Below are 11,399 nucleotides of genomic sequence, written 5' to 3' on the forward strand. Positions count from 1 at the left end.
CTTCTTGGGTCCCTTAGCCTGCTGGGAGAGCTTACTTATTTGGGTGAGGTCAGGTGAGTGGGGTTCTGTGCCACCTGGATGGTTGTCTGGGTGAACTTGTGTTGTACTGTCCCGGGCTGCTAGGCCGGAGCTTGTGGCCCATCACAGGGACATCTGGCTGCTAGGCTGTCTGAGGGCCTATCCAGAAGCAAGAGAGCAACATAGGGTTGGGACTGTGGCTTGCAATCCAACCATAAGTGACTGTTCTATCAGCTTGAGAACCTGTCATGGTCGGAGGTAGAGGAGAAGCTGTCGCCACTAAGGGGCCGTCCACCTTGTTACCGAGGACCAATGAGTAGCTGAAGCGGGTACAGGAGCAGTATTCTCACCAACCGGGGATGGTGACGAATTGGGAATCTCCAGCAGGTGTCAAGCCAGGGACCCAGCAAGCGGAGGTGATGCTTGCAGAGCAGTCTTGGGTGTCAAGCCAGGGACCGAGTAGGCCACTGGGGGATGCTTGAGAAGTATCTTGGATGCCAAGCTAGGGACTCGGCAGGGATGTGGGGTGATGCTTGAGGAAGATACTGAGTGAGAAGGTTGAAAGAGCTCAGGGGATCCAGTGGCAGTGGGATCAACAAGTCTAGTGAGAGAGACTGGGAGCTCAGTTGAGTGAAGATCTACAATAGGAGATTGTAGAGGAAGTAAGAGTTCATCGTGCAAATGTGTTGTCCAGCTGGGTGCCTTTCCCTGCATGGCTATCTACCTAATGGAAGTCTTGAGTCTAACAATTACCATTGCAATACTAAAGGGTGTCCTGGCCCTAAACCCTCTCTCCCACAGTTCTGTTAAGAGAAACGAAATCTTTGCATTTAAGAAGTGTCTGGTGCCCATGAATCTATCTTGCATTACACCCAACATGCCGCGTAACCCACTCTACATAGAATGTCAGCTGTCCCTGATTCTGGAGGTTCTCATTAGACCAAAGGGGACCTGGGACTTGGCTACACGTGGTAGTGAATTTACAGTATAATGTAAATTAATAAAATGTGTGTGTGTGTGTGTGTGTGTATACATCTCTGCTGATTGTGTTAATTGTTGCCACATACATACTATAGTCTACAGGTATAAACACAATACTTGTAATAATATAGTCTACAGTATTTATTTTGTCTTTTTCTGTTCAAACTTTCAAGTTGAATCACACTGTGGGAAATGATTAACCACTTTCTTACTGGGCACGTAAACCCCCCTCCTGACCAGATCAGCTTTCAGCACTGTCGCGCTTTGAATGACAATTCCGCGGTCATGCTACACTGTACTCAAATTACATTTTTATTTTTTTCACACAAATGGAGCTTTTTGAAAACTGGTAATTTTTCTCCTTCATTGATATTCGCTGATGAGGCTGCCCAGGTGGACACTGATAGGCTGCCCTGATGGGCACTGATGAGATGGCACTGGTGGGTGGCACTGATGGATGTCACTGATAGGCACTTGTGGGTGGCATTGTGGGCACTGGTAGGTGATATTGATAGGCAGTACTGGTGATGACACACTGTGGGCACTGATGGGTGGCACTGGTGGGCACTGGTAGATGAGGCTAGTGGGCACAAAAGCGTCTCCACGATAGAGACAGATTGTCCCTCTTGCAGCCACCGATCATCTATTTATTTTATTTTTTTCTCCTCCCGCTATCAGCATCTTTGTTGCTTTAGTTTTAATTGTGAACCTGTGGAGACATAGGGGTCAATTCACTAAGAGTTAAACAATGACTGAAAAAATGTGGTAAAATAACGCATATGGTAAATCGTTTTCAAATGTGCAATTCACTAAGAATTTTGTGGTAAATAACTCGTGGTAAAGAGTCTGTAATGTGCTACTGACAATTTTTTTTTATGCAAAGTTTAGGAGTGGGCGGTAGCTGTTTTTTTTAAAAGGAGTGGGGCAAGAAGTCGGCCGCTGCATCCTTAACCGATGACTCCACAGCTGTCAGCAGGTTTCCTGCCTACAGCTGAATGTAAACAAAGGAATTTCCGGCAATAAAATATTAGAATAAAAACATATGAGGGTCCCCACAATAAATTATACCAGACCCTTATCCCAAGCATGCAGCCTGGTAGGCCAGGAGGTAGGGGGATGCTGCCCCCCAAAAAACATTCATTATTTTATAGGCTGTTCCCAATAAAATTCACCACTATTGTACCACTATTGCATCTTGATTAGAAGCCATCAAAATCATACAAATAATTTTATAGTTTGTATGCAAAAAGCATGTTTCTTTTGTTAATCTGCATGATCATTTACAAACAGTACCTCAAGAAGCCTCAAAGTGTTTCCAGGGAAAACATGGGTAAAATAGAAAGATCAGTCACATTCAATCCAGCTTGAGTCCCATATAAAAAAAAAAAAATCTTTGTGAGAAGTTGTACTACCAACCAACCTAATGCGCCTTGTTTTTCAGATAGACAGAGAGGCTGCCCAGGCTCAGCTCACCCTCTGTCACAGGCACAGATACACAGGCAGCTCTCTGAAGACCGACCCCTCCCTCACGTTGGAGATGGAAGAGGTGGGCGATGCAATTGATTGGCATGGAGGCTGAGAGCTGTGAATGCTGGGGCGGCCACAGCCTCTGACGTAACTGGCTGCTAGGCGCCAGGCAGCAGACGATTCTAACAACCAGTGCAGTGCACAGCCGACCAACATCCACTCCGCTCTGTTCTACTCCTGAGAGTCTTGCTGACTGATCTGGGATTTCTGGCGGTAACTTCTTGCCGGCCTGGCTGCCGCCCTTGTTAAATGCCGCCTGGAGCCATGGTCCCATTGGGTCCCGTGGGCCAGCCCTGCCCCCCCCCTCCTGAATCCTGAACCATACCAGGCCACATGCCCTCAGCCAGGGGGAGCCATGGGGCTCTGTCCCCCTCCCAAAGCACCTTGTCCCCATGTTGATGGTGACAAGGGCCTCTTCCCCCACAACCCTGGCCAGTGGTTGTGGAGGTCTGCAAGCGAGGGGGCTTATTGGAATCTGAAAGCCCCCTTTTTAAGAAGGGGGGCCCCAACTCTGACCCCTCATGTGAACGAGTTTGGGGTGCATAGTACTTATTCACCAACTCCACACTACTTATTCACCAAAAAAAAAAAATTTAGTGTAAAGAACAGTAGGCCATTTGGCCTTTATTTAAACACACCACCACTGCTGACCTGAAACCCCTCCCTCCCAAGAAAAGTCTTAAATAAGGGGCAGGGCTACTGTCCCTTTGACATCTTTGGGTGGCCCCGTCCCTTGTGATATCACCGACCTGCATGCCGCGGTCAAACCTACGGGTTGAACGAAAAGCATAATGTATGGGCTGCCTACATGAGAGGAAGCTCTGCTGACTTCCATCATCCAATCATATACAAGCGAAAATTGAGTTGTGTTCGTGTTTTTTTTTTTTTTTTTTTTTTTGTTTTCTTTTGAATGTGGGTATTTTTTTGCAAAATGAAGCTTCTTTAACTAAGCTCTGGAGCAAATACAGTGTATTTTTACTGTAGAAAATCAACCCCATGGTCTTTATTCTATTATACTTCGTCTATAGAGATTCGTTGTGTAATCCGATTTTATATGGGTCTTGCTTATTTCCTTTGTTTTAGACCCCTTTCACGCTGGTGTAGCAGCCACATTCGTAGTAAAGTGCCGCTCCTGTTAATGGTGCTTTACCGCTGTTTAAGCAGCGCTTTAGCACCGTTCTTTGACCGCTAGTCCAAAGAAGAGGTTGAAAACTCCCGTGTTGTGGCGCATTCGAATCGCTGCCAATTTGTTGCAATGAGCAGGGGCATTTTGGGAATGCTATATACAGCGCTTCCAACCCCACCCTAAAGATGCTGCTTGCAGGACTTTTAACTCTACATTTTACATCTATGCAGTTTTTGGTGCCTTTTGCATTTTGGAAAGAAGCACTACAGTCCATTTAACATGGTTTCCTATGGTGCACGTTCACATTATGTATTTTGCAGCCGGTGCGTTTTTGGAAAGAGTCTGGGTCGCAGATTGCATTTAGCGTGTAATAGGCTTCAATGGAATCGCACCAGCAATGCAGGTGTTGTGGTGTTGATGCATTTTTTGTTACCCCCCCCTTTTAAAAACACTGTACATAATTGGTTGTTAGGGATCGGGCTAGGAAGCCGGCTGCCCCATCCTTAACAACCGATGAGTTGTCAACTGTCAGCAGGGTTTCCCATGGACAGCTGAATATAAAAAAAAACAAATTGGCGACCAAACAAATTGTAAAGAAACCCAGCATGGAATCCTCCCTCAGATCCAATCCCTTTAGTGCGTGGCTCCGCCACCTTGCCTATTTAAAGCAGGAGTCCGCCGGGACTCCGCGTTTTTTTTTTTTTTTTAAAAGCCAGCAGCTACAAATACTGCAGCTGCTGACTTTTAAAATAGTGACACTTACCTGTCCAGCGCGCCCGCGATGTCGGCACCCGAAGCCGATCTCTAGATAGTCTCTCGGGTCCTGCCGCCGCCATCTTGGGTATGGGAATCAGGAAATGGAGCCTTTCGGCTTCATTTCCCGGTTCCCTACTGCGCATGCGCGAGTTGCGCTGCGCAATAAGGACGGTCCCCGCTGCCTCTGGGATCTGTGTGTTTCCCAGCAGGCAGCGGGGCACTTGCGGAAAGGGGCGGGCACTTGCGGAAAGGGGCGTAATCTACTCCCCTTTCCGCAGAGAGCTATCCCGGAAGTGGGTGCAGATACCTGTACTGTACAGGTATCTGCACCCCCCTCCCCCCTGAAAGGTGCCAATTGTGGCGCCGGAGGGGGGGGGGGTTCCGATGAGCGGAAGGTCCACTTTAGGGTGGACCTCCGCTTTAAGAACTTTTTTCTTCTTTTTTTTCTTTTTTTTAAACTCCCTACCCATTCACATAGGGGGCAGAATCCGCAAACGCCCACAGCCCAAGTTTGTGGAGAAGAGGCCCTTGTCCCCCACTGCTTGGTCGACCCTCTCACTTTTCTGACCTGCTGGACTGTGGGTTTCCCCTCCAAATCCATACAGGACCCCACTTTTTTTGTTTTACATTATGCTGTCAAATGGGTTTAAATGTTCTCCCTAATACTTGTGTGGCATTCCCCTGCATCCTCTGGTTTCCTCCAACACTCCAAAGACATGCTGGTAGGCAATTGGCTCCTGTATAAATTGGCCCTAGTATGTGTATGTATGAATGTGAGTTAGGGACCTTAGATTGTAAGCTCCTTGAGGGCAGGACCCAATGAATGTACAGTATATGTAAAGCACTGCAATACATTTGTAACTCCAGTGGTGCTCAAAATTTTTTGGGTGGGTGGGCACAAACAAATTGAAAAATTTAACTGTAGTAATGCAGGGCTGTAAATAGCCATTTATCAAGTGATTGTGTATCATTACTGCAAGATACAAGTGTGCCTGTCAAATTGCAGCCTTACTATGGCCGTCATATGTAGACCCACAATGTCCCAGCCATGTTCATTGCATGAACTTGCAGGGTAGTTGTGGTGCACCCTATTCATGGTGAAATGCCATTACATTTTTGCCATTGAACAGCACTGAGTGGCTGCATCTCTTTTCAGGTGAGGTGGCCGGGGTGGTAAAACTTCAGCTCAACTGCCTACTTGTACTGCCCCTCCCAGCTGTGTGAATGAGCCTCTAAGCTCTTCTTTACAAGTATGGTCTCATTTTCAGAAAATGGGAAAAACACCTCCACATTTTTTAATACATCATCTAAATTACAGCGACAAAAAAAATATTCTGCGGCAGGCATGGGTCCTAAATTATGGTTAATATAATGCAGCCAAAATTATGTTTCTTCCTGACTTTTCACCAGAGGGCAAATTTTCAAGAGGTGAAGAAACGTTTGTTACTCCAAGGGCTTAACTATTCAATGCTATACCCTGCCCGTCTGTGAGTGAACTATGAAGGCAATGTACAAATATTCCAAATGCCACAGGATGCACAGGACTGGCTTGATGGTCAGGTTAAAACTCACTTTGGGGTGATAGGGTCATTCCTTTAGTAAATTTATATGTATACAGTATGAAATGACAGCATTTATATATCATATTTTTGTGTACGGTACAAGTTGGTTGACTAGTGATGTTCTGCTTTAAAAAGACAATCTATATTTGACTATATTGCTTTTCATCCTGCCCTCATCTGTCGGCAGGAGACACATGCCACATCCAACATGACCAGGTTTCTGAAGCACTGATCACTTAGGCTTATCAATCATTATATACCTCTCACTCAAGAGGAGGTTACAATCCTGGTCTACGCTGGTGTGGTATTCTCCTGCAGTAGGACTATGGTAGATGATGTCTCTGCTCAGATACCATTATTGGTACTTGGGGATTTTTTACCATATGTTTTCAATGTGAGTATCGAACCTCAAGGTATCTTGGACCATTTTCCTCTGTTAGTTATTTTAATATCAGGATGTCTTGGCGGCTGAATCCCTGTTGGCTGGAATTATTTCCAAAGGAGGACATCATTCCTAACCATATCACGGATTTTTGGTCTCACAACTTAGACTCCACTTCCTTACAAGTTGTATGGGATGCGCTAAAGACCTATCTTCGGGGATTGTTAATCCAGAATATGAGCATTATCAAAAGTGATTCCCTTAGGCCCCTTTCACACTGGGGCGGGAGTGGTGTTGGAGGTAAAGCTATCTTTACCGTCTTTTTAGCGGCGGTATGCGGCCATTAGCGGAGCGGTTTTAACCCCCGCTAGTGGCCGAAAATGGGTTAAAACCGCCCGCAAATTGCCGCTTTGCTGGCGGTATAGCCGCACTGTCCCATTGATTTCAATGGGTAGGAGCGGTTTAGGAGCAGTGAGTAACACCGCTCCTTCACCGCTCCAAAGATGTGGCTAGCAGGTTTTTTTCCACTGTCCTGCTAGTGCACCACTCCAGTGTGAAAGCTCTCCGGCTTTCAGACTGTAGTGAAAGGGGCCATATTTTTTCAGGCTCTATACAGGTGCTATTAGCGCTGTAGTGCCTGAAAAACGCGTGTGAAAGGGGCCTTGGAGAGCTTGAGCTGGTGAAGGCTGACACCTGGCAGCGGAAGCCATATATATTCAAAATCCTTCTCTGGATATCCAACAGGAATGGCTTTCATCTCAAAATAGGCTGAACGAACTATTAAATTGAAAATGAACTATTGAATCTAGGGCCAGGAATAAACTCTTCTGAAAAAAAAAAATGAGACTAAGCTGGGTGGAGGGAGAAGCAAACGGTAGATTGGCTCAGATAGTAAGGTCCCAATCTAACCCTACACCTGTTTCAGCTTTAATGACTGTAGAGGGGGAGGTTTGTAACCAGACTAGTTCAATTTATATCTATCTTTAGGTCCTATTATCAAGATTTATATACTTCCAGGACAGATTTTACCCTTGCAGAGTTATTTAGTTACATGGCCAGTATTGATCTCCTGGCTATTTCAATAGAAGAGAGAAATTCTCAATGTCCCACTCACTTTAATGGAAGTAGAAAATGCAGTGGCTAGTTTTCCCAATGCCAAGGCCCCAGGGACCAATGTCCTCCCTATTGAGATCTATAAAAAATATAATAAAATAATTGCTTCTTAGTACACTAAATGAGGCTTTTCATACGGGTCAGCTCCCAGACTCTATGGGACAATCTGTAATAGTAGTTATACCCAAAAAGGATAAAAAATCTCTACACCCTGAAACTTAGACCAATTTATCTACAGACGTTAAAATTCTACAATAACAATAACAGTATTATTCATCCATATCAGGTAGGATTTATGTCCAGCAAATTAACTGCATTTAAAATCAGACGTGCATATTTAAATATGCAGGTTCTGGCCCGGGCCATTCAAACCATGCTTTCTTAGCACTAGATTCACACTCAAGGCCTTTGATTGTGTTGAATTGCCATTTCTGTGGGCCATTCTTGATAAATTTGGGCTTGGCTCTGGTTTTTGTAAGTGGGTCTGGTTGTTATACACTGCTCTGCGGGCATTGGTTAGGATGAATGGCTTTCAATCTCCTAGTTTCAGACTTTTCTGGGGCACTAGGCAGGGGTGTCCTTTGTCTCCTCTGCTTTTTGCCCTGGCCATAGAGCCTTTGGCATGTCTTATACAGGCCTCTCCTGATGTTACTGGTCTGATTAGGGGAGACATGGAGGAAAAGATATCAATATATGCAGATGATCTTCTCTTTTTCATGTCTAATGTCTGTTCATCCCTGCCGGTAGTAATGGAACATGTTAAGGAGTTTAGTACTGATATCACTGAAAAGTATTTAAAAAATATTCCTCACTGATCCCAGCGCTCAAGACAGGTTGTCAAATTGTAAGCTGCTATCATAAACAAATCATACAACATATAAATATATAGTATAAACAATTCCTTAATCCTTCGCAATGTGAGATATACTATATTGACAGCGCTTAATAAAAAATTACTTTGCAGGAAATGGGAAAATAACAGTTCATAATTTCCAAAGATTCCACCAGAGTCTAAAGTCCTAAGTAGTGGATATGAAATATCAGCTTAAATGTTCATAAAGTGAAAGAAGAGGTCCATATCCAAGCCATCCACCAAAACGCCAGTGTGAATAAACTCCATGCACGGTGACACTCCTTATGGTAATGCACTTACCAAAATTCTAAAAGAGTATAGGCACATCTAATAGTTACTGGCTCCTGGGATTCCTCAACAATACACTTCCAGTTCAACAATTCTCCACCCAGCACATGTTCACATATAAAAGAGATCAGAAACACAATCCATAGTGCAAACTGATTTTAATAGGTAAACTTCTTGCGCGCTCTTTAAAAAATATACGTACACAATCAGGCTATATCATGTCACCCGCATAGGTCAAGGCTTGTCTCACCGCAATCCAGAGTCCTGAGCTGGTAAACGGTCTCGGTAATAGCGGCGGGTCCCGGGAAACAAACCCTCTCTCTGTGGTGACGTACAGCTGCTCGGTCACGCCCATACGCATTTCGTCACTACGTCTTTATCTGTGGGCGTCCTTTGTTTCCTCTGCTTTTTACCCTGGCCATAGAGCCTTTGGCATGTCTTATACTGGCCTCTCCTGATGTTACTGGTCTGATTAGGGGAGACATGGAGGAAAAGATATCACTATATGCAGATCTTCTCTTTTTCATGTCTAATGTCTGTTCATCCCTGCCGGTAGTAATGGAACACGTTAAGGAGTTTGGAAGGTTTCCCGATCTAGGTATAAACTGGCAGAAATCCACGTTGATGCCTTTAAACCCCCTTCCGTATCCACTACCACCTATGCTTTATCATTTTAAGGTTGTATCTTCTATAAAATACTTGGGTATAACTGTCAGACACCCACAGTCATATATTGTAGATAATACACTTTTTGAAAAGCATACATATTCACTAAGGGACTCCTTGAATAAGTTTGATGTTATCTAGTTTAAATGGCTTCAATCTATGACTTGAGTATCACGTCAGCCAATGTGTACTGTGTAATTCTGGATATTGTTGTTCCTTTTTTTATGTGTGTCATATATACTCAGTGGGGGGGTGTTGAAGGAAAGTGGTTTGGTATTTTTCTTTTTGTTTTGTTTTTTTCTTTTTTTCTGGGGGGTTGTGGTTTGGTGTTTTCGTGATTTTGTCTGTATTGTGTCAATGTTGTTTTCATATAAAATAATAAAAAGGATTTAATTCAAAAACAAGTGTGGTCTTAGATCTGGGCATTCCTCTCTAGGGGTCCACGTACTGTATTGACTGTCTGCCTGACACCATTTCCATCCCAGATTACTTTTCATCTTTTACCTGTTCAGCAGCTCAGTACATTCTCTGCAATCAATTAAGGTGGCCATTAGAATAGAGGATTCCTTTTATTATTTCATTCCTAGTATGGTCACCCTAAATGATTGCAGAGAATGTACTGAGCTGCTGAACAGGTAAAAGATAAAAAGTAATGTGGGATGGGAATGGTCAGATCTGACACCGGATGTGTGTGAGCGGTCAAGATATGTGCAGACACCCAAACCTGCAAAAACGAATTTCAGGGAGGTCACGCTCCATGCCGACAACCCCCCATTCATAGTAAAATACTATAATAAAATAATACTTTAAAGATATTATAATGCCATAATAAAATAATTTAAAAGATAATGTCACACTGTGCCCATCTGCAGCCTTCTCAGTCCCCATCAATGCAGCCTCATCAGTACCAACACTGCAGCCTCACTGTGCCATCAATGCAGCCTCACTGTGCCATCAATGCAGCCTCACTGCCCCCACCACCAATCTTGCACAGAATGTATTGTAGCACACAGTGTTGCACCATGCACACCACTACTCACCTCACATCCCCCACACTGTTGACCTCTGTAAACTGTGTACACATTCACACCACCAGGACAATTGAAGAATTGATCTCATTAATCTAATAATAAAACAATTATGTAATGAGTCTTAAATATAAATAATAGTGATCAATCCATGTATATACCCAGTGCCCACAGAGTTGGGTACAAATATTCATTCACAGACACAGCTGGAGTGTCCTGCGACTCGTGGGAGACTTGAGATGTCTGTATGTGAGGGGAGAGCAAATGGCAGAAAGTGAAGGAGGGTGGAGATGGGATGATCGGTGTGATTGGGAAGGTGTGCAGACTTCCATTACATGGAGAGAGGGGGGAAGTAAAGTTGGAGGTGTAAGGGGTTGCTGTAGCAAGTGTTAGGACTATGACAATAGCATGGCAGGTGCCCCTTGCTCCTCCCCAGTCCCGGCCCTGCATGTACTGTACATTCTCTGTGTGTTTCCAGGGAACCCTCTGTGTGCACTGCTGGCTGCCGAGTCTGTCACAGGGAGATGGATGGAGGACATGGGCTGCTGCATGGACCTGACCCTGCCACCGTTCTTCTTCTCCTGCTGTTTCCCTCAGCACTTACTTGCTGAAGGAGGCAGGCAGTGTGTGTGAGCCGATTCACTCCTCTGCCAGCAGCACAGGTACTGAGAGCCAGGACTTTAAACTTGCCATCGGCAAATGTGGCCAGTGTAAATCCGCATAGGAGCCAAAATAGAAAAAAAGTCCCTCTAGTTACAGTCTCCCCAGCTCTCCAGATGAACTTTATGCTCCCCCAGCCCAGGGGTCACCCCTTATCAGCAGCCCTGGATAGAGCACTGGATGCAGGCTGGGCAACGATTCCGCTGGGCACTCCACTGACCAATCCTATGTTCTATGGGCTAGGTAGAAGCAGGTGCTGAGGTGTACAGGAGTGTCTGAGTGCCAGCCAGTCAATTCAGAGAGGCTCAATCCTTGTGTTCCACCACAGGGAAAGGTTGACCAGCGAGACCAGAAGTGAAGCAGTTCAGCTAAAAGCACCGCCCTATGTCCTCCATGGATCCACCAATCACAAAGAATAATTGTATAGTGGGAGTGTTGG

This window comes from Lithobates pipiens, unplaced genomic scaffold (genome assembly GCF_037356315.1).
Source record: "Lithobates pipiens isolate NorthernLeopardFrog02 unplaced genomic scaffold, aLitPip1_a1.2 Scaffold_19, whole genome shotgun sequence".
NCBI lineage: Eukaryota > Metazoa > Chordata > Amphibia > Anura > Ranidae > Lithobates > Lithobates pipiens.